The 27,732-nt window shown below is 43.1% G+C and overlaps 1 protein-coding gene and 1 long non-coding RNA gene across 6 annotated transcripts in view; one reads left to right on the top strand and one right to left on the bottom strand.

Moving 5' to 3' along the window:
- Positions 1 to 19,523, bottom strand: part of BACH2 (BTB domain and CNC homolog 2) — a 354,258-nt gene extending 334,735 nt beyond the window's left edge. For 2 of the 4 annotated variants that reach the window (XM_053222465.1, XM_053222467.1), the window contains exon 1: positions 19,003 to 19,522. The gene's annotated coding sequence lies outside the window, so the exon portion shown is untranslated. Of the gene's footprint in view, positions 1 to 19,002 lie in introns of all 4 variants that reach the window. The other 2 variants (XM_053222463.1, XM_027057248.2) reach the window with 2 other exon arrangements.
- A 5,368-nt stretch (positions 19,524 to 24,891) lies between these two features.
- The window catches only part of LOC113598765 (uncharacterized), a 122,447-nt gene continuing 119,606 nt past the window's right edge, over positions 24,892 to 27,732 (top strand). The window contains exon 1 of one of the 2 annotated variants that reach the window (XR_008298472.1): positions 24,892 to 26,303. This is a non-coding gene — a long non-coding RNA (uncharacterized LOC113598765). The remainder of the gene's footprint in view (positions 26,304 to 27,732) is intronic. The other variant, XR_003419479.2, reaches the window with a different exon arrangement.

The raw sequence follows: 27,732 nt of genomic DNA, 5'->3' as shown, positions 1-27,732 counted from the left end.
GAAGAGTTTGAGAAGAAAAGACATTAACTCTTCTTTAAATGTTTGGTAGAATTCACCTGTGAAGGCATCTGATCCTGGACTTTCATTTGTTGGGAGTTTTTTTTTTAAATACCAGTTCAATTTTCTTACTAGTAATTGGCCTGTTCATATTTTCTATTTCTTCCTTTTTCAGTTTTGGAAGATTACATGTTTCCAGGAATTTATCCATTTCTTTCAGGTTGTCCAATTTGTTGGCATATAATTTCTTAGAGTATTCTCTCATAATTTTTTATATTTCTGTGGTGTCAGTTATTATTTTTCCTCCTTCATTTCTGATTTTACTTATTTGAGTCCTCTCTCTCTTTTTCTTGATGAGTCTAAGGGTTTATCAATTTTGCTTATCTTTTCACAGAAGCAGCTCTTAGTTTCATTTATCTTTCTTATTTTTTTTTTTTTAGTTTCTTTTTCATTTATTTCTGCTCTGATCTTTATTATTTCCTTCCTTCTACTAATCTTGGGCTTCGTTCACTCTTTTTCCAGTTCCTTCAGTTATAAAGTTAGATTGCTCATTTGGTATTTTTCTTATTTCCTGAAGTAGGCCTGTATCACTACAAACTTCCCTCTTAGAACTGCTTTTCCTGCATCCCAAAGATTTTGGATGTTGTGTTTCCATTTGTCTATATGTATTTTTTTAATTTCCTCTTTGATTTCTTCATTGATCCATTTGTTGTTAAGTAGCATGTTGTTTAGTCTCCCCTGTTTGTGTTTTTTTTCCAGATTATTTTTTGTAATTGATTTCTAGTTTTATACCATTGCGGTCAGAAAAGATGCTTGATATGACTTCAGTCTTCTTAAATTTGCTGAGACTTGTTTTGTGCCTAACATGTAGTCTATCTTGGAGAATGTTCCATGTGCATTTGTATGTGTATTCTGTTTTTGGATAGAATGTTCTGTATGTATCTGTTAAGTCCATCTAATGTGTCGTTCAAAGCCATTGTTTCTTTGTCGATTTTCTGTCTGAATGAACTATCCATTGATGATGGTCTATTTATTCAGGTGTTAAAATCCCGTTATTGTATTACTGTCAATTTTTTCTTTTATGTCTTTCAATATCTGCTTTACGTATTTAGGTGCTTCTTTGTCGGGTGCATAAGTTATTTACAATTGTTATATCTGCTTGTTGGATGGATCCCTTTACCATTATGCAATGCCCTTCTTTGTCTCTTGCTACAGTTTTTGTTTAAAAGTCCTTTTGTCTGTACTGCTACCTTGGCTTTTTTCTTTTTCTCCCATTTGCATGGAATATCTTTTCCATTCCTTTACTTTCAGTTTGCCTTTAGGTCTTGTTTTTTTGTTTTTTGTTTTGTTTTTTATCTGTTCAGTTATCCTATGTCTTTTGATTGGAGCATTTAGGCCACTTACATTTAAAGTAAATACTGATAGGTATGTATTTACTGCCATTTTGTTCACTGTTTTCTGGTTGTTTTTGTTTCTTTCTTTTCTCTTCTTTTTTGAGAGAAAGAGAGAGCGTGTGTGTGAGCAGGGGGAAGGGGCAGAGGGAGAAAGAGAGAGAATCTTAAGCAGGCTCCATGCCCAGTGTGGAGCTTGATAAAGGGCTCAATTTCACAATCATGAGATCATGACCTGAGCTGAAATCAAGAGTCGGATGCTTAACCAACTGAACCGCCCAGGCTTCCTATGTTTCTTTCTTCTTCTCTTGCTCTTTCCTTGTGTTTGATGGCCTCCTTTAGTGTTATGCTTGGATTCCCTTTTCTTTATTCCTTGTGTATCTATTATAGGTTTCTGATTCATGGTTACCATTGGGTTCATATATAACATCCTATGTGTATAGCAGTCTATATTATGTTGATGACTATTTAAGTGCATTCTAAAAGCACTAAATTTTTATTCCCCCTCCAGGTTATGTATATGATGTCATATTTTACATCTTTTTAATTTGTGTATCCCTTGACTAATGTTTGTAGATATAATTGATTTTACTTTTATGTTTTAATCTCCATACTGACCTTATAAGTGATTAATCTACTACCTTTACTATATGTTTCCTTTCACCAGTCAAATGCATAATTTCCTTTCACCTTTCATAATTTTCTTACTTCCAGTTATGGCCTTTTTTCCCTCACTTAACGAATTCCCTTTAACATTTCTTGTCAGACTGGTGTGGTGGTGATGAACTCTTTTAGCTTTTGTCTGGGAAACTATCTCTCCTTCAATTCTGAATGATAACCTTACCAAGTAGAGTATTTTTGGTTGTAGGTTTTTTCCTTTCAGCACTTTGACAATATAATGCCACTCCCTTCTGGCCTGCAAAGTATCTGTGGAAAAACCAGCTGAGAGCCTTTTAGGGTTTCTCTTGTATATAACTTTTCTTTTCTCTTGCTGCTTTTAAGATTCTCTCCTTATCATTACTTCTTGCCATTTTAATTATGTGTCTTGGGGTGGACCTCCTTCAATTCATCTCGTTAGGGAATCTCTGTGCTTCCTGGACCTAGATGTCTGTTTCCTTCCCCAGATTAGGGAAGTTTTCAGCTATTATTTGTTCAAATAAATTTTCTGTCCCCTTCCTTTCTCTTCTCCTTCTAGAATCCCTATAATGTGAATGTTATTGCACTTGATGATGTCACAGAGTTCCCTTAACCTATTCTCATTTTTTATTTTTCTTTTTGCTGTTCATCTTAGTTGCTTCCCACCACCCTGTCTTCCAGACCACTGATCTGTTCTTCTGCATCCTCTAATCTGTTCTTAAGTCCCTCTGAAGAAATTTTTCATTTCAGTTATTGAATTCTTCAGCTCCAATTGGCTCTTTTCTATATTTTCTATGTCTTTGTTGAAGGGTTCATCCACTCTTTTCTCAAGTCCAGTGAATATCTATATGGTGATTACTTTAAACTTTTTATGAGGCACATTGCTTATCTGTATTTCACTTAGCTCTTTTATTGTGACTTTGACTTTTTTCCTTTGGGACACATTCCTTTGTCTCTTAATTTTGTCTCTGTTTGTTTCTATGTATTAGGTGGGTCAGCTCTGTCTCCTGGTCTTGAAAGTAGTGGCCTTGTGTAGAAGGTCTTGTGGTGCCCTGTAGCACAACTCCTGCCCCCGTCACCAGAACCAGGTGCTCTAAGAGTGTTCCCTTTGTGGGCTGCATGTTCCCTCGTGTTGTGGCTGAGCTGCAATTGCTTTCAGACTAGCTGGCTGCAATGACTTGCTTTGCCTACTCTTGGTACACTAGAGTTTTCTCCCTGTCTGTTGAGAGGTTCAGCTGTGGTTGCTGTTGGCTCTTTGGTCAGCGAAGCCAGCACTCAACCTAACTGTCTGCAATTAAACTCTCTGCCACAGCTACAGGCAGGGTTTGCTCCCTGTGTGGCCAGCTAAGAGGCCTGGTTGCAGGAACTATGGACCTGCTGGTGTGTGGGGTTATCTCTCCCCATCCTAGGGCAGGAGTCAGTCCCAGCCAAGGCTGCCTACTAGGTGTGGTGATGCTGTAGCCACCTTGGAGGGATGCTTGACGAAGCAGCTGTGGTGAGTGGGGCAGGTCTGCAGGAGAATGCCAGGCTAGGGCTCATGGTGCTACAGGTTTGATGGACAGTGTTAGAACGAATTGGCTCCTGCAAGTCAGTCTAGTCATCTAGGTTGAAAAGGGGCAGGAAAAATGATGCCTGCTAGTGCTTTTGTTTCCAGAGAAATCTACAGATCCCTGTACCTCCAGCACACATTTTGAGATTAGTCAATAAACCTCCTACAGGTATGTCCCTGGCACTTTCAAACTGCTATTTCTGTACTGTGTCTCAGGCTGAGTTATTTAACGTGCTGGCTCTTGAAGGGCAGGGACTTAGTTTCCCATCACACTCCAGTTCTTCCAGAGTTAGTTAAGTCTGCTGGTTTTCAAAGCCAGATGTTAGGGGATTTATCTTTCCAGCGTGGGTCCCCAGGGTCAGGGGTGGCCAGTGTGGAGTTTGATCCCCCTTGTTTTCCCTTCTCTATGGGAAAATGTGTTCTGTTTGTAGTTTGGTTCCTAACCACACTTCTACCCCTCCTACTCTTTCTGATGTGGCCTCCTGTCAACAGTTAGTTGAGGAAGATACATTCCGCCAGTCTTCAGGTCGTTTTCAGAGTTAGTTGCATAATGTAGCTGTTGCCTTGATGTGACTGTGAGACAAGGTAAGCTTGGGATCCTATTCTCACACCTTTCTCAAAAGGTCTGGGTTCATGTTTTAGTGAACAGAGCTGTATTCATTTTTTTTTCCAAACAAGAAAAAGGAAGGACTTCTCACACATTTTAAACTTTTTCTGCTACCATATGAGAATTTTGAATGTCTGCACTTAGAATCCTGCATATACGTCCATTCATTACATCTTAAGAATGGTCAAGAAAGGGACATCATGCTGACAATGATCAACAATAAAGCTGATGAACCTGACATCTATAAAATTGTGAAGGTACCAACTGGAGAAATAAAAAAAAAATCCCAGAAAATCCCAAAATACTTTAGGGACATATACAGATCCAACTCCTCCTTTTAAAGCTTCCCAGTCCTCCAATCCTCACTCTTTTCTCCCAATGTCTGCCATACTTACCTCGACCCTTCATTCTGGCCCTTGGTCACATACCGCCATGCACTATACTTCAAATGCTTCGTGTTTACATGTGTCCTCTCCAAAACAACTTCTCTATAGACAGGGAACATATTTTACACTGGTATTGCGTCCCACACACCATATCCTGTGCCTAACAGAGTTCTCCACAAAGAGCAAATCCTCAATAAGTACTGATTTGTCCAAGAAGTAATTTTAGGATAAATTTTTAAAAACCTGGGTCAACAAAGATAACTCATACATTAGGAAACTCTACAAAATAAAGACATAAATTGTTCAAGGGGGCATTTAACTGAAGTTCAATTTAGAAGAAACATTGGTGAAAAAGAGATCTGAAATGGGAGGGTGGGAACAGGTTATAAGGAGCTTTAAATGTTCTACCGAGGAGTTTAGACTTCTGTAGGCTGCAAGAAGCCACAGCTGATTTTTAACGAGGGAGAGTCAACGAGTCCATTCATTCATTCATTCAACAAATATATATGTATTGAACACCTGGAGTGCCAAACACTTTGCCAGGCACTGGGAATACCACAGTGACCACAGGAGACAATAACCCCTGAGCTTATGTCACAGTGAGGGAGAGAGATAATAAGCAAGCAAGCAACACATATAGGATGTCAGAAGGTGATAAAATCTTTGAAAAAAGGGGCACCTGGGTGGCTCGGTCAGTTAAGCGTCTGACTTCAGCTCAGGTCATGATCTCACAGTTCATGAGTTTAAGCCCCGCATCAGGCTGTGCTGACAGCCTGGAGCCTGCTTCGGATTCTGTGTCTCCCTCTTTCTCTGCCCCTCATCCACTCGCACTCTGTCTCTCAAAAATAAATAAACGTTAAAAAAAAAAAAGATCTTTGGGGAAAAGGAAGGAAAGGAAAGGAAAGGGGCACCTGGGAAGGAAGGTGGTCCCTGCACTCCACAGGGCAACAGGGAAGGCTTCCCTCAGGGAGTGGGAGAGAGCCCTGAGGCTGCAGGGGGAGACCTACTCCTTACTGTGTGTACCATAGGCTCTCCTGCCTGTTACCACAGTCCCACAGACCTACTCAGGCTGTACAAGCATTTTAATGGCCAGAAGGCAATTCAAAGATTCCAGTCCTCTTTCACACTCTGGGTTCTGGGCCTCTTCCTCCCCTCATTCTCTTGGCTACCCCACCCCATCCAGATGGATTTCTGACGCTGTCAGGATTCTCCAATTTAAGGCTGGGTGGCACAGCCATCTCAACCTCTCATCTTCCTTTGCTGATTTCCCTGAGCCTGGCCTATCCCCAGTCTGGCTTCTGAAGCTCAGGCCTCCTTTGGAGTTTTCTTTGGTTCCTCAGAGTCCAGCCTCCTCCCCAGGAGGTTCTCTCAGTCGCAGGTAGAAAGCCGGTTCTGGCTCCCCTTCTGATTTCCTTCCCACCTGAACATCCCCTCCCAGAAACAGGCTGCTGCCATGGATGGCAACAGCAGCATCCAGGCCACCGTAGGGGACTCCATGAGCCAGAGAGCAGGGTCAGGGAGCAGCATCGGGTAGGTGCATGTTGCACATGTGGGTGTACATGTAAATATGTAATCATGTATGTGTGTGTGCATGCCCGGGTGTGTCCAAGAATGGTGTGAGAAAGGGGTGTGAGCATGCAGGCAGAAGCAAATGGAATCTAGAAAAGTGGGAAGAGGTGAGTGTTCACAGAGACAAAGAAATGCAAACATTTGCTGAGAGAGAAGGAAAAAGAGTCCCAAAAGAAAACTCCACAGGGTGGCAAGGCACAAGGGTAAAAAAAGTAACAGGGAGGTATTAGTATTAAAAACCCAAAATGCTGAGAAGATGGCAGGAGACAAAACAAAAAAACAAAAAAGCAAAACAAAAACAAAACCCCCCAAAACCAATCTGCCTAAAATGAAGTACGAAAGAGGTAAGACTAACACAAAATTTGAACAAATAAAATTCTAATTCTGTGCTTCCCTCTTAAGCATTCATTTCCCAGATCAAGGCTCTCGTAGCAAGAGTAACTAGGAAACAAATGACAGAACATTCCTAAAGATGAAGTGCAGAAGGAAACAACTGGAAATTCTAGAAATTCAGTTGCCTTCACTACAAAATGCAAAAGGGGAAGGCTCTCGGGTAAGACCGCTGTGGAACAGAGCCAAGATACGGATCCTGAATGGCCTGGCCAAACTGCAGGCAAACGAACCAAAACTAAACAGGAAAACAAGAATGTTCACATGTACAGGCGCAGGTCAAGAGGCTGCAACACAAAAACACACACTGAAACTCCCTGGGACGCTCAGGGTCTCCAGGCAGCTCCTTGACCATGGAAATGAGGCAAGGCCCTTCCTCCTGCGATAACTGTCCCTTCTCCACTCTGCTGTTTCCTCTGACTCGCATTTTCTGTTACCCTTCCTCTTGGAATCTTTTAACAATGACTCACACGGCAATAGGGCTAGTCAGCAATACCACGGCCCTCCGCAGTCGATGCTGTGTAGGAAGCAAGCAGCTCCGTGGACTGTCGTCAGTACCCGTTTTTTCCTTTCTCTGTTCAGGGAGGATTTGCTTTTCAGCCACGTTTCCCTCAAAACACAGTCCTGACAGGAGATGCTTACTACACAGATTTCTAAACGATGAAATGATCTGACTTTGGCTACTTGGTCATAACGAAACTAAAAACACTAACATGAAAAAACAATAGTGTGATCATCTCACCTACAAAAAACAACTTGATACTTGGGTGAAATCATGAGACCAGAAAAAAAAAAAAAAGCTCAAACTACTCAAACTAATATTTTCCAACCTTTCACTAACAGCTAGGGCTAAAACCACATGTTGTGAAGGTCTTGCACTGCGTTATTATTAGAAGTCACAATTCTATTGATACTGATGAGTCATTTGTATCGGCGGAAACCAAGAACTTCCATCAACATCATGTTACACACAGTCGCTGTGGCTTGGCTTTTTCTTTATTACTGGTCAGAGCTGCTTCAGAATGCTTACTGACTGAAAAAAAAAAAAAAAAAGGAGGAGCACTCCTTAAGGATGTGAAAGCTTTCCTTCCCCAGCTGATCTCATTATTCATCCTTCTCAGGATAGTTTAGGGTGACTTGATCAACTCGTGTCTACAAAAAAGGAAGTTTATTTAGAAACCTCAAAAAAGGTAACATTTCACACTTTCCGATGAAAATAAGCAGAACTGAACTCCAAAAACAAACAGTGAAACCATCTTTGAAAACACATGTCAGATTTAAAATGACCTGAGGTCAGGTTTCTTTCTTTCTTTCTTTCTTTCTTTCTTTCTTTCTTTCTTTCTTTCTTTCTTTCTTTCTTTTCTTTCTCTTTTCTTTTTTGTATAACCTTAATAACATGCAACGGATATAAACAAACCCTGTCATCACTGAAGGGCTTGCACCACACAAAACCATGTCAGGCTAGCCACTGTGCACCCACTCCCCTACTTCCCCACTCAAGGCACATGCTCCTTACGGAGGGAGAAGTAGGTCAGGTTTCAGTTACACCAAGAAAACCTACGCTAAAGGTTTATGAAAGTTCCTTCTGGTGCTAAGGAAGAAATAACAGCATATTCCTTTTCCCCTATTCTCATCCCCTCACCCTTCTCCCCTTAAAGAGTCTCAGAAAATTAAAATGAAGTAAAAATCCATTTCCCTGAGGGATTCCCAGAAATGCCACGGTGCTTATGCAGTCTCCACAAAGGTAGAAATATGCCCAGTGTTCTGCCCTGCAACCAAAAGGCTATGATGGGCTGCTGGAAGGAGGAAACCCAGATCAGCAGTGACTACAGATCTGAAAATAGCCTGCCAGAAGCTCAAAGGCCCGGTGCTCTCCAAGGGCAGCACAGGGCTGTGGGCAGTTTACAGTGCGGCCAGCTGAGTGCCACAAGAGCTCCATGAGTCAGCAAGCACCTCTGGTAGGAAACTGCTGACATGCTAAATTACTCTTGCATACATAAGGTGTACACACCTACCCAGCAAAAATCAAAACAAGGTACACGCAAATTAGCAAACAGGAACCTCCCTACCCTTGCAGTTCTATTTTCTAAGGTTAGACCAAAAATATAAATAACCTATATGCCACTGCCCCAAAAGTAGTGGCAACAACCAATAATAATTAATAGCGGTAATAAACAAACAACTCACTCTCAGTGTTGTGATGTGTGGAACAGCTGCATTCAAATCTTACAAGCCAGTTAATTTTAACTGGTTTTAATTTTAACTGGATTTAACTGCTTTTCCTCCCTTCTGAAAAATCAAAATAGTTGCTCTATCGACCACAAAAACTGGTAACAGACAAGCACAGTTCCTGTTTTTCAGAGGGGACTTACTTTCAAACCCACAATATCAAGATGCTTAACATAAGTGGAAATTTAAAATTTATTGTTTGATGTGGGAGACTTAAACCTGTATACTAATTCAGATCCCACAAATGTTAGAGTAATTACATCTCAGGTTTGTCCTACGCGTCTTTCATCTCTGTTCTCTCTTTTAATACAGGATCCAAAAATCTACAGGAAAACGGTTTGGAACTCAGAACACATTTTCCCATATAGACAATGCCATGCTAGTGAGCTAGCATTCCAGGATATTCCATGAAACAGTTTCAAATGTAAAATACGAGTGAGATGTTCAATTGCAATTTAAAAAGAGAAAATAATACTATAATAATTGTTCCAAAACCAATTAAAACTTTAAAAAAAAACCCTCTTGACTGATTGTGTTTGAGGAAGCATCTAATTAGAGGAAGATAAGGGACAGTCTTCTAAATAAGACTTGGTCTTCATCTTGTCTCACTCTGGTTCTTTCAACATGGTTTAAAAGATTAATTTCACTTTGAAATGCATGGCATTCTCTTACTTTGGCATAATGTATCATTAGAAAAATCTTTATGTTTATCAGTTGTGAGCACTGATTTTTTTTTTCTTCAAAAGAAATGATCAAGAGTTGGAAGAGGAAAAAAAAAGAAGGGAAAATGGCTATAAAAAGGGGATACTAGTGAGTGAGGAACAGAAAGAAATGGAGTCAGGGAGAAAAGTGGGCATGGTGGCATAACTAAACTAGGGAGACAGAGGAAAGGTAGGAATTGGGTGCCCCACTAGACAGTGAAGTATTCCACCCAGCTACTCAGTGATCTGACCCACAGTGAAGGAAGGAATCCAGCAGGATAGTTCCACAGACTGGCACTAGATGGCGCCATCAACTCAACATAGCATGGTTGCTGGAGGACTTTGCCTTGGTGGATGGGTAGTTCAGAAGGCAGTTCAGACTCCACAACTGGGTATTTAACAGGTAACAGGTCTAAACTAAGCATTGTTTCAGGAGTCAATCAACTTCTCCAAACATTCAGATATAATCACCATGCTAACAGCATAGGTCATGCCAATTTTTAAATAAATTTACCAACTCAATTTTTAGTAATAAAATAGGGTGTGGAGGCAGGTGAGTGGGGTCCACTGCTTTTTTTTCCTCCAAAAATTCAACATTTAAGGACAACAGCATACTTTGAGTTCACTGCTACTGAATGACAAGAATTCCTAATTATAAACCAACTGGCTTTCTCCTGTAGTTCTGTTTAAATGTCAAATAACATACCATCTTGCTACACAGGTTTATGTGATCAGATCCAGTGTTTGTCAAGAGGAAGGTGGTGTTCACTGACAAATGTATTAAAACATTAAAAATCATCACCTCCTTATATTTTTAATAATACAGTGGTTTTTATCCTTTAATCTGCTTATCTATATTCTCTGTCCAGGACTGGATTTATAAACACCTTCTCTTCACTCAGAGATATCCTCCCATAACCAGGTTACAAATGTGTGAAATCTTACCATTCCCAGTGATAGAATTTTGCTTCTTTGGCTTTGTCTCCTATTAACATGCTGATGATTCAGAAAGAAGTGTACTAGGTATGCTGTTATTTACACCATAGTAAAATTGTTTTCATAAAATCTCTTTCTGAGCTTTGTTTTGAAAGGGAACAAGGGGACTAGTTAAGGGCACTGGTGGCCGAACGCAGCACAGCAAAGACTGCAGAAGGATGGAATGAGGCTGGTGGAAGGAAGAACTGATCGCAAACCTTGCTTAGCTTTACAATTGCAGAAAGGATCATCATCCCTGACACTGATCTTACTAAGGAGATAATATGAAAAGGGTTAACTCTAAGTATGTCTACATTTTCCTCTTGCTGAGAGGGTAATAATATCTTTATAGTTAATTTCTTTTTTTTTTTTTTCATAGTTTGACTCTTCAGGACTCATTCATTTGCATAATATGGAATCTTGAACCCATATAGATATTCTACAAATCAATGCAAGTAATTCTTACACGAAATCAGCTGCTTTAATTTAAGCTCATCATTGTTTGCATAGAAATCTTTATGCACTCATCTGCTTGATTTTTTTAATCACTTAAAACCTCCAACAGTGACACACTAAGCATCTCCTCATTTAGCCATCTCCAAAATTTGAACTAAATACTGAAAAATAAGCACAGTACATTCATATGCTAGATCATTTTCCAAATTGAGCTTCAAATGTGTGTTTGATGTCCTAGTAGCTCCCAAGAATAATGCCTCTTGACTAAGGAAGACCAACTTAGATGTCCAGCCCAGGGCAAAGCTGAATCAGCATTCCAAACAGTGACCCTGCAAACCTGAGTAATCAGGGTCACTGCCAAACCAACTGCCTCGCTGAGTCCTTTAAAACCATTCAAATCCCCAGTTGAGAGTTGCAACATGCTAATCTGGCAAGATAATCTCTTCCTAATACTAAATTAAAAAATAAATAATAAATAAATTGGGGAGAATGAGAGCAAAGGTTACCTGCTTTTATCTGTTACTAGTAGCTAATATTTCTAATTAGGAGCTCTAATGGAATTGGTTCTGGATGAAATTCTTCCTCCTCAGTAGAATCATTTACCTATATAGGAACAGTTTTCCTTCACCTTTCCTACCCTCATTTAAAAAAATGCTAAAAACAAAGTCTTCACTTAACAAGAGGTAGAAGCTTGCACTACAGGAAAATCCTGGGGACAGGGCCATGGGATTCACGTTGTCTAGTTCTTCTTTATGTCACCACTTCTGCTCTCTGATCCCCAGTGGACACTTAGACCTGAGGAATGAAATTATTAGAAAGTGAATCATACGAAAGACAAAAGATGTATTCATTAAAGTTCACTGACACATGATTTTTTCAATTTTATCGTTCAGATAGACATCAACAAAATATCCAATATTTCAGAGTGAGTTGGCCTATATTTCTACTTCTGAGAACTGCTAGAGAGCAAAAACGAAAAGCGGGGGACGGGGGGCAGAATAGCATGGCAGTTAAGAGAACAGGCTGTAGCATCAGATACCTAGTTTCCAATCCCAGCTCTACCTCTCATTAGCTGGTTGACATCTGTGCCTCAGCTTCTAATGATCACACCCAGCTCTGGGTTGTTATAAGGATTAAATGAGTTAATATGAATAACACACATAGGAAGCTCCCAACACAGGCTAGCTATCATCCAAAGAAAAAGAGTTTTAGCATACGGTACAGTAGTTTGTTTTAAATAGATACCGTCAAAACTCCTAAATTGTGCTAAGAATGGTCTAAATAATCCTTCCTGGGCTGCAGAGGCTAGAAACCTTCTTGCTTTGGGGTAGGCAGGGGGTTCATACAGAAGCTGGGCTCACATTTTCATTGAAGATCCTTGCCTAGGTCAGACACTTACCAGCCAACTGGGAGGAATGTCTGTGTAACTTCTAATCATTTGAATGTTGTCAAAATGACCCTAAACATGTTCAAAATAAAAACGCTAACTTGCATTGTTTTCCAACTATGGAAATGAACAGTATTCTTGGCAATTAATTCTGTTTTTATCAGGTTCTAAAGATACAGGTAAATAAATCAATTCTGGACTCTGTATACAGGAATCATTATTTGCCAAAATGGCCCCAAGGGTTATATCATGGTTTATGCAATACTCCAAAGGGCCAAAGATAGTAGTGAATTAATAGGATTAGGAGGCTAGGAAGAAATGACAAGCTCCAAATTTCAGATGGGCTCGGATAGGCAGCTCATTCCATAATTCCTCAGGAAGGGCTGCCCCAACTGCCCAGCCTGGTCACATTCCCCCATTACACCCCCCCTGGAATGGAATACCTTTCCTTTACAGAACGTGCAGTGGGTGATCTGTTACTACCTAATTAATGTCATCTCTATGGCATTCTTCACTAGGGCAGGGACCAGAACTGGATCTGTGACCCCTTACCGCTTTCCACCAAGAGCACTATGATCACCTAACACCATGCCTGCCACATAAGAGATATTCAGTAGATGTTTATTTATGGAATGAATGAGGCATCTATCCCTAAAGAACGGCACTTCTGAACACCTGGCCCATTTTGTTGCAACCCCAAGGTTCTAATACAGAATGGGAAGAAAATAAAAACTGCCACTAATGTGTGGATACTGGGATACTAGGGAAACTTCTAGTCTAAGCCTTCTGGGTCAGACTCATGAAAAGTCCTGAGGAAACTCCTGAAGCATCTGCAGAAAATGACAGGGGAGAGAGAAGAACAGTGCAAGACTGGAATTGGAGGACCTGGAAGTTCAAACAGATTTCTTCTGAAACTAACCTGGAGTTTGTGACACGCTAGCTGCAGACACAGGAACAAACGAAAACAATTACGAGAAGAATAGGATTGGGCAGTGGAGGATTTAAATGCTTGGGGAAGGAGAAGATGAAAGCAGACACAAAGACAAGAGGGAGCTAGCAACCGAGCGCCAGTTCTCAGGGGCATCAGCGGTGTGTCCTACAGCCTTCAGGAGATGAACAAAAAAGTCAGGGAGGAAATGACCCATCTCAGAACCAAAGGACAATTTATTATCAGGCTAAGCAACAAAAGAGAAGTTAACCAGGGGAATATGCTGGAGAAATGATGATTATGAAGTCACTGGGGAAGACTGAGAGACATCTTGGCTGTAATTCCAACGACTAGAATGAACGAGTACATACGTGAAATGCTTTCAGATTGGGGAGATTTATTATTTTGGAAAAGATAGCTCAAGGAAAAACAAAGGCAAAAATCCTGCCTGATTTGTGAGGTAGTGCCACTGGTATGGCAAGGTTCAATTTCCATATTCTTTAGAAAAGAAATGGTCCTTGAAAAGGACAGAGTAGTGATTCTAAGGATACTTCCAGCTTTAGGGAGGCTAAGCAGCATGCTGATGGTAAGATTAGGTTTTAGGTTTAGGTAGACTAACATTTTAAATTAATAAGAAAGAAAAAAAAAGGGGGGGGGATGGGAAGAAAAGTAAAAGGAAAAACCCTGAACTGACAAAGAAAACTACTTTGCTATGAAATGTTGTTCCAAGCCAAAAAATAAAAAAAGGATATTCTGGGCAACCTTTCTAAATTTACAAAATGTTTAGTTCACAGCAGGTTTCACTTTGGACTTGAACAATCTGTAAATATTTACATAAAATTTAAAGATGGGCCAGGAGTAGGTCACACACTCTCACTGACAAAACAGGAGCGATTTTCTATGATTCCCAGGGTCTTGGTGCTGCTTTGCGTAATGTAGCTCTAGCTGTGCCAGAAGTTTATGCCCTTTTCCCCCAAAATGCAAATTTTTACAACCAGCCTTGGCTTCTGATCCTCCAGTGCCTCTGCTAGGGTCCTATGTCACTGGAACTTCTGTAACATCCAGTTAGTAAGAGAGGAACAGGAAGGTAGATGCAGTGTCTGCTGTATAAATGCAGGTTTTGGCAAATATGTTGCATCTGGTACTGTTCTATGTTCCTTGTCCATGAGAGTAGGAGCCATGTCCTCTGTTTAATATGGTTCCTGTGCACACCTAGTCATTGACTCAGGGCTAGACTGTACATACAGGATGGGGAATAACCTTTAAACAGTCCAGAAAACACATACAGCATTCAGGTGAAATTCTTTACAACATAAAATGAGAAAATTCCTCTTCTGCAGAATGGGCACAATGCCTACTTCCCAAGGTTGCTTTGAGGAGTCATCGAGGCAAGTACAGAGAAAGTAGTTAACACTGTTCCTGGCACATACTGAGCCTTCTTCAATAAATCACAACTATTATTTTAGTGGGTGTTCTCAAATGTCAAATTCTCATGTAGGTCCTCAGGCATTTAGTAGCCAAGTTACCCCATCTGGTCAATAACACCTAAGAAGATGACAGGTTATTCAAAAGGAATGGATTATTTACCTTCAGAGGATTGCCATGGCACCCATGATATTAAGTATGTGGCTCTTCATGTTGTATTCTCCATCAGAAAGAAAGTTATCAATCCCTGAGTGGGACTCAGTTTTGATTTCAAGTTTTGTTTTTCTTATATCTTTCAATTTTCTGGATAGCTACAGACATTTACTTGGTGGAGACTCATAAATCATCTACTATGTGCCAGGCCTTTAGAAAATAGCCAAATACAGCAATATTAAACAATAAGAAGTTTTAGCCCATTCAGTGGCAGAAGAAAGGTTACCTAAAAGAAAGGCAGAAGAAAGACCAGCTCTAGCTATTGCATACATCCTCATCCAGCATTTAAAAAATTTTTGAGGGGCGCCTGGGTGGCTCAGTCGGTTGAGTGTCTGACTTCGGTTCAGGTCATGATCTCGTGGTCTGTGAGTTCGAGCCCCACATCCAGTTCTGTGCTGACAGCTCAGAGCCTGGACCCTGCTTGGGATTCTGTGTCTCCCTTTCTCTCTGCTCCTCCCCCACTCAAGCTCTGTCTCTCTCTCTCTCTCTCAAAAATGAATAAACGTTAAAAAAAATTAAAGTTTTTTTTGAACTAGTATTTTAAACTTAGAGCTTCCACATAAAAATGCAGATATCCTGCTTCTCTTGGATAAACCAGGCGACATGGTAACACAAAGCCAGTATTCCCACCTATTCCTGTGTGGCAACAGTCAACAAGAAGCTAAGACAAAGTAGTGGTTGCCCTTCCCTACTATGCCCCCCTCCTCACCAGGAGAGTGAAAAATGAAAATGAAGGGCCCCAAATTCAAGAATTATTAACAATTTCAAGATGATTAACAACAGATGATTCAACCAAGTGTGAGATCCTTCTGAGCAGGGGGGAAGGGTACAACAGAGCACACACATGCCCACGAAGCTGGTCTTGCACCACACCCCCTCAGCAAAACAGGAAGGGTATTTATTTCTCTAAGTAATTCTGTGATTCATTCAGTAATGAAGCCAGCATTAACAACAAGCCAGCTACCATACCCCCCCCCCCAAACCTGAGGCACAAAAAGTAGGGGAGTGAAGCCCAGCACACTGAGCTAGAGAGCCTCTAGAATCTCTCTCCACCCTTGTTAAGCCTGGATCCATACCAGAGATACTAAGCGTGAGTTAATCCAAATAAAATTAAACTGCTCCCAACGATATAGATTGGCCTGAGCCCTATTGTTGGCATCACAGGAGCCCCGATCAACCATTCTGAGGAACAGCTCACAAGCGCTAATGAGTAAGTCCCATTGGCTGTGCAGACAGTGGGCCCAGAAGTGAAGGGCCGGCCTAGGAGAGATTTGAACATGAACCTGACCATCTGGCTCTCCGTGACTCACTTTGATCACAAAATGAATTGCAACAAATTGAAGAGCACATGGCTAGAGTTAATTGTCTCATCTGTAATCTGAACCCACTTTTAAGCAGTTGTTATTACCCTCTATCAGGTGGAAACGTTTCCTACCATCACTGCAAAGTGCATTTCCTGATGAACTGTAATGGATCATTAAATTCCATATCTGAATAACAATACTTTGCACTTATGCAGTGCCTTTCATCCAGGGATTTCAAGGCAGTTTGCAAATAATTAAGCCCCTCATACAGCAGCCAGAGGTGAGTGACTGGAAAGAACTTGCCTGAAGATACTGAGTCAAAGGCATGATTCAATAGAAAGGGAATAAATGGCTTCCTCCCAGGCATTAGCAACACTGAAAAGTGAACTGGGTGGGGTGGGGGTGGGGGGGTTGTTCTGATGACCCCCCCTCCCTTTCTGCCTAACCCCCTCTTCTCTATGGCAGATCCTCACATGCAACCTACAAGGAACAGAAAAATAACTAACAAGGGTATTTATAATTTAGCTATGAGTTCAGACACACACATGCATGAAGAGAATGTTTTCCCATATAATCCTGGCATATACAAAATGAACTGACATTTCAATCCACCTGCAGAAGCAACAGATACCAGAGGAATTAACTCAACACACTTATGATTACCAAATGTCAAACCCAAAGCCTTCCAAAATGCAAAATGAAAATATTGCCCTGCACAAATTAGAGTGTGTTCTAACAAAAGTACTTTTTATTCCATGGTTGTGTATTCCATTTTGGGGACCCCCCCCCACTTTGAATGACATTCAAGTTTCAGGAACAGCAAATAGGACAGAATTGGGCAATCAATGCATTCTCTAAACCAGAACACTACAAGGGAAAAACATTTCAGTCACCACAACTTTTGTGGTGAAATTATAAACTCCTGAAAAACTGAATTTATAATGGAAATGCTGACAGACCTTTCACTGGAGCAGTCTGAGTGCAACACTGTAATTTAGCAATCTCTCTTACAGACTAAAGACTAATTCTAACAAGATGTCATTTTGACTCACGTTTATTACTACCTGCAAGAATGAAAAATGCCATTTACTCGGGAGCTGCCGGAGAACCAGGGTGGGGCAATCTCACATTTTAAGCAAGACGCCCGCTGCCTTACCAAAATAGCCCTCTCCACAGAAAGAGTGGCAGCCTTTCACGCTCAGCTTCTTTCATGTCAGCCAGAGCCTTCGCAGCTCGACATGCCTTTCCTACATGTTACATTTTAATGATCTGAGAAAACCGTTATCGGAGTTAACATCTCTAATTTTACTCTAAACAGACAAAAGCAAAATATCTCATTAGGCATCATCTCCGCCAAGGTTCCCACTAGGCAGAAAAGGATTTTTACCTAAAGTAATTACCCTTTTTAGTTAAACACACGCAACATGAAATTTACACACAGTGCGACTACAGCACTAGACAGCAAAGGTGGAAACCAAGGAACGCCGCGTCTCGCTACCCGCGGATCCGCGGGGAGTCTGCGGCGCAGTAGGGGGTGGGGCGCCCTCGTCCCTCCCATTTCTCGGGGGCCACGGGTCGCAGCGACCACGGTCACCGGGCGCGAGAGCTGCGAGGCGCGCCTTCTCCGGCCACAGACAAAACCATCGGGACAGCGCCCACACTGGAACTTCCCCCAAGTTGTTAAACTCGCCTACACGCGAGAAGGTGCTGAGGATACTCCGCACGTCCACAACCCCCGAAGCCAGGGCTGCGCGGCCCCTTTCACGTGCATACACTCGGCCCTGCCCGCTTCCTCCCACGGTTCGAGTTCCTGCAAATTCTCGGCCAGATCGAAGTGGACGAGATGCTCACTCGAGTCCCCTCTCGCGGGCAACTGGGGTAGTCCATGAGCGCCGCCCGCCGCCCTCTCCAACGCCACTGGGCTACTAAGCACCCACCCGTGAGAGGAGTACGAAGCGATCACAGGGAGACTCGGCATGGGGAGGTGGGGAGGTGTCCCCTGGATAAACTCCTCTCCTAGATGAAGCTTGGAAACTGAAGTGTGGGGAGGAAAAAGAGGGTGTGTGTGCGTTGCACTTTGATTTCATGTAGAATCTTGGGGAGGGGGAGGTATAAGGTTTCTGTCTCTGAAGGCACTAGCCCCTCGGTTCAAGCTCCCAGGGACGCATTCCCGTAACGCGATCACTGGATAGGAGGGATTCCACCCAGCGCGCTTCCCTTGGTCTGCGCTGCGAGTCTCCCAGCTTGCCTCTTCCCGGGACCCTAAACTTGGGCTTTGATGCCGCGCCAGTCGCGGAGGTCTCAGCTACCCAGCGGCGACTGACAGCTGAGCGCGAAGGCGCGGTGGCCGCAGTCCCCGCGGAGCAGCCCCAGGCGCGGACGCCGCCGGCAACTAGGAGGCCGCCGGGCCTGGCGCGGGGATCGCGGGCTGGGGGCCGAGAGCAGGGCCGTGGGTCTGACAGCTGCTCCGGCTTGCGCGGACGCGCGCCTCCCTCCAGCCCGCCCTCCCCACGCCTGACTTATTACCCTCTGCTCCTCCTCCCCCTGCTGTTCCAAAACACCCGTCGACGCGAGCAAAATACAATGCCGCCTCGCCTGCCGTAAACAGCCTGGCGAGAGAGCTCACATTAGCCGCGCCGCGTCCGCCGGCTCGGCTCCCACCCCCTTCCCGTTCCTAGAAAATGCCATAAAAGCGGGCAGGGCGCTCGACGGGCGGCTGCGCGCCGGGCGGCCGGGCTCCCTTCCCGCGTCGCTTCCCCACGCCTCCCCGCCTGCCCCGCGCACCCGCTCCCTCCCCCCGTTAACTTGCCCCGCCGCCCCACCCGGTGCCGGGCCCGGGACCCAGGGCCGGGGACTCACCTCGCCAGAGAACTTTGCGTCCTTTTTCGCCTCCTCTTCCCAGTGTCTTCCCAGCCTGCAGCCCCCTCCCGGGAGCTGGCGCGGTGGGCGGTTCGGGGGTCACCGAAAGCTCTCGGAGAAGACGCGCATCACATGGCAGCTCGTTCCCAGCCCCCCGAGTGTACCGGGTAGGGGGAGGGGAAGGGTCGAGGGGAGGCCGGAGAGAAAGCAAGAGCCCGGCGGCCGCGGGAACAGGCAGGCGGGGTGGAGAGGGCGGCGGCAGGCGCTCACGTTAGCGCTGCTGCGACCGCAGCCCGGGTGTGCACGGTCGCTGCTGCTGCTGCTGCTGCTGAGGCGGCGGCGGCTCGGCGCTGTTTGCTCCGCGCCGCGCGGCTCGCGCTCTCCCCGGAACGCCCACACTCTCAATCGCTACATTGTTGACATTCGGCGCTGACGTCACCCGCTCCCCATTCACAATAACTTTACGGGAGCCGGGCAGCGCACCTCCCCGGCCGCTGGGGCGCCGTACGCCTGGCGACTAGCGTAAGCCGCTCCGCGAATGGCGCTCCGGGGGCTAGGGTGGGGGGCGAGGGGCGGGGGCGGGCGCGCGCGCTCGGCCCGCTCGCGGGAGGGGGCGCGCCTCAGCTGCCGCTGCACTCCCCGCTTTGTGCAGCCGCGCGGTGGGGAGAGCCCCGTGCTCCCGGCCGGACTGAGCGCCTGGCCGGGTCCGGCCTTGTTCGAGACTCGCAAAGGCCTTGAAAGGCAAGGGTTGGGGGCTTGTGGGGGGGAGGGGAGTGGTGAGGGCTGGTATGGCACGTGGGGAGGGGTGCAGAGCCCAGGGCCCTGCCCCCAGGAAGAGGAGCCAGACGTCGAGACCTAGGATTCCTGGGTTGTCTAGCGTTTCCCAGGAGGGGAGGGAAAAGATGTTCCACGGGCCCCCACCAAGCTAACCTGGCCCCCTCATGAGTGGGGGTGGGGCGAGGAAGAGTAGTTTCCGACCCAACAGCGATTGAATCCTTCACCCGAGGGCCTGGGCCCGTCCCACTGAGCGAGTCTATAGCCCCCACGACTTGGTTTTGGAAGGGGCGAGAGCAATTGCTAAATGTAAATGGAAAGCCTCACTTTCAGCTTCAGCCCCAACTCCTCCTGGGTTCCAGCCTCTCCCCTGCCTCTTACTCCGGAGGCTGCCAGGGTGTTGCTGCTGTACTTTAAGGCCATCGTGTGGCTGCCCTGTCAGAAGAAAGCTTGATGGTGGTGAGGATTTTACAGAAAGTAATTAGGACTTAGAGTGAACGAACATTTGCAATAAAAGAAGGTTGTGTTAGTGCAGTGCTGGTGCCTGCAACTTTACCCCTGCCAAGGCCAAGAAATTCTGCCACGTTTCCCCGAACACCTATAACTTGGCCCCCTTGTGTACAGGCAGTATTCCATATTATTACATGTGGTGCTGATTTTTAATGAATATTATAAAACTTTGGCTCGCTCTACTGAGAGAAGGATCATAAATCCCCCCCTGTAAAATGGGCACTGGCATATGCCGAGGAAGCAGTGAAGCATTGCCCTGGGAGTCTTGTGATACCAGCCAAAGTGTTACTCTGAACCACCTTCGATTGAGGGCAGAGTTTTAAAAGGCCCTCATTTTGACCGTCTGTGTGGAAAGCTAAGAGATGGACCAAAGGAAGCTCAAAAGGCCAGGCTAATTTTTCTAACAGCATTGCAGAGCCTCTCATGTAGATCTAGAACCACACGGGGAGTTTTTCTCTGCTAGCCTTTATGGTTTTCGGACGAAGAGAAGCCTAAGAGCTAGGAGCAGTTCTCAGTCTCCTGACTTTGGGTCTGGTGCCTCTTTTGATAAAACACCCTGCTTCTTGAGGTCCCTACCTGGCCTTCTGGCAAGGACAGAAAATACTGAGCTCTGATCTGCCCTGGCAGGGCCAGTCCTTAGTCTTGTGGATGGTGATGTTTCTGCATTCCTCATTCCTGTAAGTGTATGAGTGTCAATGCGATAACTTTGTGCATTTTAATAGCACCAGGAAATTTTTTTCTAGAGCCAGGCTTGAGAAGATCCTTGTGAAGGTCATGCAAATTCATTTCTTTTCAGGCAGGCCATGGCTGCTGGCTGTGATGTGGAGGAGGGGAGGAGAGGGATGTTGCTAGAAGTTGATCTTGCCACCTTGCTTCTGGTCCCAGAGGGTACAACGAAGGCTATTAGGTCATTTCAATTAGTCTACCTGCCAAAGACTCACACTGGAGTTTTCTTAGTTAGAAATTCTCATGTATGAGATAGGACAGCAATTCAAGATGAAAAAAACCAAATGAAACTGTGATAGGTTGTATTACCTAGTCATTCAAAATGATTAAATTCGAACTAGTTGACCTCTATAGTCATGTCCAGTACCAAAATCATGTGCCTCTGTGGCAATGAATAAGACAAAACCATTGCCTTGGAGGCGCTTGAAGCCTAGTAAGGAGTTAGTTATTTCCTTTTGAATAGTTAGAAGTAGGTTACTTGAATTAAAGCTTAGGAAACATATTCAGAATTGTACGAAATTAGTACCGGCCACTCTTTTAACAGTACTGCCTCAGAGATTAGTCCATGGACGGCTTTAGTACCCTTATAGTGAATGTTTGCTGCCATTCCGTGAGTTTATGGTTCTGTTCTGGACGCTTCAGGCATTTACAATGTGAAACAGATGCAGGTTTTTCCTTCTGTATATTCATGATAGTAACTGGAATAGAGGTCAATTTATTTCCCATGTATGCAACATTCAACCTTTTCTGATACACTTTTTTTTCTGTATAATTACATGTGTGCACTGATCCAGAATATGGACTTCATCTGTGATACATTTCTAAGCAGGATATGATTTCCAGGGATAATAGCTTTGTACCATATTATTGAAGTCAGTGAACATTATTTCTGTAAATCTCCCTGATTTTATAAAATAAGATAGGAAAAATTATTCAGGAAACAAACAAAAAAATGAGCAAAGACATACATGAAGAAAGAATTGAGCAGTTCACAAGTTTTTCATTTTCTTGCTCTCCAGCACCCTATTAGAGGATCTGATGGTGCTGAGAAGATATAAAGGTTTTCTTTAGGCAGAACAGTAGGCAGATTTTTAAATGTGGTACCTTGAATAAGATATAGCAGTACAAAGTTAATGTCCAGTGGGAGAGAACAGAGTAAGATGTTTAGAGGGGGAGAATGCCAAAGCCAGGAAGAACCAATGTGGTGAAAGAAGTTCTGTTGAGAAGAAACTGAGTTCTACTTGTTGGGCAAATTCCTGAGAATTATGACTAAGGTTTATTATTTCAAAGTCAGATGTTTCAAAGTGTATCTAACCCATAAAACTTCAGCACAGCTGAAACACTGCACAGATGACACTTGTGAGAACTGGTGAAATTTGAATAGCTTTGGTAATCTGTTCAACAATTTTTGAGCCACCTATTTTGTGGCGGGCACTGTTCTACAAGCTGAGAAGTTGAATTCTTATTCTAGTGGTGAGATGGGGATGGGAGAGGGAGACAGACAATGAGCCTCTGTGTGTGTGTGTGTGTGTGTGTGTGTGTGTGTGTGTATGATATATAATATGCAAATATATAACTATATGCAATAATATATAGTCAGTATTATATAATATCAAATTATATTATAATATTAAATAATAGTGTTGTGAGAGCAAATAGAGTAGGTAAAGGAGTTCAGGAGTGGTGGTTGGGTCAAGGAAGGCATTCCTCATGAGGGGACATTTGAGCAGAGATATAAATGAAGTGAGGGGGCAAGCTCTGAAGCATTCTTGGGGAAAAGCTTTTCAGATATGGAGAAGAGCAAATGGAAGGGCCCTGAGGTTGAGTGGACTTGGCATCCTCCAGGGATAGCAAAGAGGCCAGGAATGCCTGATACAGAGGAATAGGAAGGAAAATAGCAGGAGATGATGCCAGAGGGATAGCCAGCAGGGTTATAGTTTGGTAAAATGAGAAGACATTTTTAGGGGTTTCTGCAGAGAAAGGACATGACTGGCCTCAACTCCTAAAAGATCATTCTGTTTGTAAAGTAGAAGAGGAGGACAAGTGTGGAAGCAGAGACTACGGGGAAGCTATTGAGATGGGCTAAGAGAAAGGTGATGTTAATTTGGACTACAGTGGTAACTGTAAATGGGATTCTAGATATATTCAGAGTAAGCCAAACAGGACTTATTGATGATTCAATTGCGGGATGGGAGAGGAAGAGGACTCAAAGAAAATTCTGGATTTGGGCATGAACACCTGGTTAATGGAGACTCATTTAGTGAGATAGGAAAATCTATAGGGGGAACAGGTATGGAGGGAAAGCTCAAGTGTTTGGGTTTGGATTTAGTACATTAAAAACTTTTTTTTAATGTTTGTATTTATTTTGGGGAGAGAAAAAGAGACAGAGCATGAACAGGAGATGGGCAGAGAGAGAGGGAGACACAAAATCTGAAGCAGGCTCCAGGCTCTGAGCTATCAGCAGAGAGTGCAATGTGGGGCTTGAACTCATGAACCATGAGATCATGACCTGAGCCAAAGTTGGATGCTTCACTGACTGAGCCAACCAGGCACCCCTGGATTTAGTACATTTTAGGTGCTCATCAGACATCTATGTGGAAAAGTTGAGTAGGCAATAAGACATGAGAGCCTAGCCTTCAGGAGAGAGGTCTGGACTAGAGATAGAAATCTGTGTATCATCAGCGTCGAGAATCTGGGAACGTGGGTGGAGAAGAGAAGAGGTCTAAGAATTAAGACCTGGGGCACTCCCAACATTTAGAGATCAGTGAATGAAGAGGAAGAAGATCTGGCCGATGTGACTGAGAAACAGCAGCCAATGAGGGAAAGGAGAGAGAAATAGAGCCAAATGAAAGACAATGTTTTGAGAATGAGGGAGTAATCAGTTATGCCAATGCTGCTGATGGGTCAAATAAGATGAGAACCTATCATTGACTTTTCAACTTGGTACCCTGGAGGGTATTGGTGTCTTTGACAGAGGGGAGTGCTGGGGACTACCCTTGGCTGGAGTGGATTGGAGAGAGAGTGCAAGGAGAGTAAGTAGAGGCAGTGGATACGGACCACACTCCTTGGAGGAGCTAGACTGGGAAAGTAAAGATGGGGAAATGGGTACGGCCTATGGGAGAAACAAGAGAGCTCATTGGAGGGAATAATCCAGGCAAGAGGGGAAACAGTTAATGCACAGAGAGAGGGGATAACTTCTAGAGGGAAGTTCTTGAGTCGGGTAGGGCCCGTTCATTACTATCAATAGGAGAGAAGGCAGCTCAGATAGGGGTGTGTGGGGAGGCTGGACTCTGGTGGTGGGCTATCCCTGTCTGAGTGATTCTGTCCTTGATTCTGAGTGGACTCAGAAGCCAGATAATCAACTAATGGTGGAAGAGGGAAAAGTGTGGAAGGGGAGGAAAGAGGAGAGGGGTGGTCAAGTGCAACGCAATACAGCAGGATTGCTGGGCAGCACAGAGGAAGTTTGAGGGCCACCACGGGAATATAGACATACCACTGTCAGGAAGAGTTATTTCTCATTGTACAAAATCTCATACAAATTTTGAAAAATAATCAGTGTATTCCAAACTAGAAATCACTGTAATTTTCCAGAGTAAGATCACGCAAAAATTTTACTCTAGTTACCATGAAAATTTGGCTGGCAGCCTTTTTTCTTTGTAACCACCCATCCCTCTTATTTGTCCCATCTTTATCTCCCCCAAAGATCACCTCAGTTCCTAAGAAGGACTTTGGAAATAGTCCCTAAGAGGAAAGGATGTTCTTACATCATTATCTATAGTGACTAGCCCAAGATCTGCTTCTACAATAAAGAGTTGAGGCAACTACTATCTAAAAATTTAAGTGACATAAAGCAATTCTTTAACATGCATATCTGTTGTGCTGACGAGAGATGAAAAATTGGAAAACATTGTATTCTATCCTCAAGGAACTTAAAAAAGTCTAGACAAGTAGTCGAAACTGATATAAATTAAACAATTGACTATATGATGATTTTATAGTTAATTTTATTATTTAATGTATTACTTATTAATAATACTTAAAGTTATTTACAGAGAAATTTTCTTTATGGCATTTATACTAATGAAAAAAAAGAAAATACAGAACGATTTTTTAATAAATGATAGCAAAAACAAAATAGAGAATTTTAAATGCCTTACAGCAGAGAATTGGCTAAATAATTTGTGGTTCATATGTAAAATGGAGTACCACAGATTCATCAAAAATTATGTTGAAAAAGGATGTATATTGGCATTTTAGTGTTTTGTTAGTACATTTTAAAAACAACTTGCAAAACATTATGATTCCAGAAGTGGAAAAACTAAGCCTGAATAGAAAAAAGTCTGGAAGGATATACATAGTGTTAAAGTGGTTTTCTCAAGATGAAGAGCTTATGAGTGGTTTTTCTTTGTGCCTAACTGGTTTTTAAAAACTTTTTCTCTTAATATAAATGTATTAGTTCTCTAATAAAGAAAGCCAATAAAAGTTATAAAATTCAAGACATGTGTAATTAAATTCTAATAAGAACTTAAGTGTTGTAGGTGTTAAGAGGGGAAAAAAAAATTTATGAGGGCTTGAGCAGCCAGGAAAGGTTTCACAGAGAAGGTGGAATTTGAGTTGAATGTCAAGGCTAGGAAGGATCAGAGAGGAGAAAATGTGGTGGGCCATTCAACACAACTTTGCTCAAAGAAACTTGAAGAAATTTTGCTGTAGACAGAAGTAATCTGACAATTTTAGAATTAGTGTGAAAAGAAAGTCTTGATGATTTTATTCTAACAAAAATGAAGTTGAAATTGAATTGTTTTTCTCATCCCACCTAATGATTTTTTGAGGGGCACAGAATTGAGTTCACTAGCTCTATAGCAATTTCCTCCTACAATATATGACCCTACTTACCATTTCTAATCTATTAAAAAAAACCCACCTGTTTATGTGATAGAATTACACAAGGGCATCCAACCTGAACACTGGTAACAGTCCTGTCCCCACGGGTATGCATCAGGCACAGTGCCTCTGTGAGTGGCAGAGGGGCCTCATCCGTCTCTTCTTTTTCCCAAGATGCTTCCTACATAGATCTCCCACTGCACCACACACTGAGAAGCTCAGTTCAGTGTGTTTCAGGTGGTAGGTGTGTGTGGAAACCCAATGACTCATGCTTAGACTTGATTCAGGCCTTTGGTGATCTTGCAGACGGATGAAAACATGGAGGCGTGCTGTGTTCCAGTTTCACTTCATCACCCTCTGGATTTACAGCTCTGCCCAGTTCTGTCGTCATTGCAGGCAAGATCCTCTTGGTAGGTTTCCTCCATCCTCAATTTTCTGAAGCTGAAAAGAGCTGTGTCAGGGAGGGGGGTTGGTATATAATGTGTCTCAGGATTTGTGCAGGGCCATGATTCAGAGAAAAGGACCTGTAGTCTCAGATTTGATGACCAATTCATGCTACCCAAAGCGAGTGCTGGATCGGAATGCTTATTAATTTATTATAACCACTAGTGGGTTATTTGCGGGGTAGCATACTTCATTCTGGAGAGAGCTAAATGAACACCAATTTTTTTTTCTCTCAAAGTTTTCTTTTTCAAATTCAGTGATAGATTAAATGTGTATCTTCATTTCTGATCTCACCTCTGCTGCTTACTGCCTCACCTGTGGGCTCATTTCAATCATAGGAGAAGCATTTGAAAAGTAACTTGTCTTGAATTTCAAAGTTTTGGAAAAGTTGCCAGAGTAATACACAGAACTCCCATATCACCCTCACCCAGATACCCCAATTGTTAATATTTTAACACATTTGTGTTCTCTCTTTCTTCTGTCTATATATACTACTTACACCATCATCATTATTCTTATTCTGAATATTTAAAAGAAAGTTTTCAACAGGATGTTCATCAACCCCTGAATGCTTCAGAACATATTTTCAAAAGGTAGCGACACTGTCCTACATAATCACAATATAGCAACCAAATCAGGAAGTTAGCATTGATCAGAGACCCAATTCAAATCTCACCAACAGTCCCAACAATATCTCTGTTTGCTTTCTGGCCTGAGATCTCGTTCAGGATCACGGGTGACACTTAGTTGTCATATCTCTTCAGTCTCCTTCCACATGGGGCAGCTCCCTGCAGATGTCTCCTCAGCTCCCAGCCTCACCACTGGCTTCAGGGGAAGGGAAAGAAAGCAGGAAAGGAAACATGAGAATCTCTCTCTTGACTGTTACTTGATTCAAAGTGTTGGTGCTAAATTTATTGAGGATTCATTAAGGATTTGTGCAATCTTTGTAAGTTATGTCTCCAAAAAGGGGGGAGGGCAGAAATAACCAGGCAAAAACAAGCGCTTGTACTTAGTCAATAATTAATAAAAAGCATCCCAAGTAAATGAAGATCCCTCACCTCACAAGGACTTTGCATATACTGTTTTCTTTGCCTCTTTTCTTCCCCAGAAAATTCGTATCTTACTCACCTTGCTCTCCACTAAGTGAAGCTTCCCTCACCACTCCCCAGGTCAGATCCACTTTACATGAACCTTGGGCCTAAATCCTTTGCAGCATTCATAACAATTATATTCCCCTCTCCTTTTAAAATTTATTTTAAAAACTATAGTATAATACACACCGCATACAATTTACCATCGTAACCATTTTTTAGGTGTGCAGTTCAGTAGTGTTAAGTATGTTCTCATTGTTGTGCAGCCCATCTCCAGAACCCTTTTCATCTTGTAAAATGGAAA

The sequence above is a fragment of the Acinonyx jubatus genome, chromosome B2, assembly GCF_027475565.1.
Source record: "Acinonyx jubatus isolate Ajub_Pintada_27869175 chromosome B2, VMU_Ajub_asm_v1.0, whole genome shotgun sequence".
NCBI lineage: Eukaryota > Metazoa > Chordata > Mammalia > Carnivora > Felidae > Acinonyx > Acinonyx jubatus.
The sequence above is the reverse complement of the archived record's forward strand: the minus strand, read 5'-3'. Positions and strand labels throughout refer to the sequence as shown.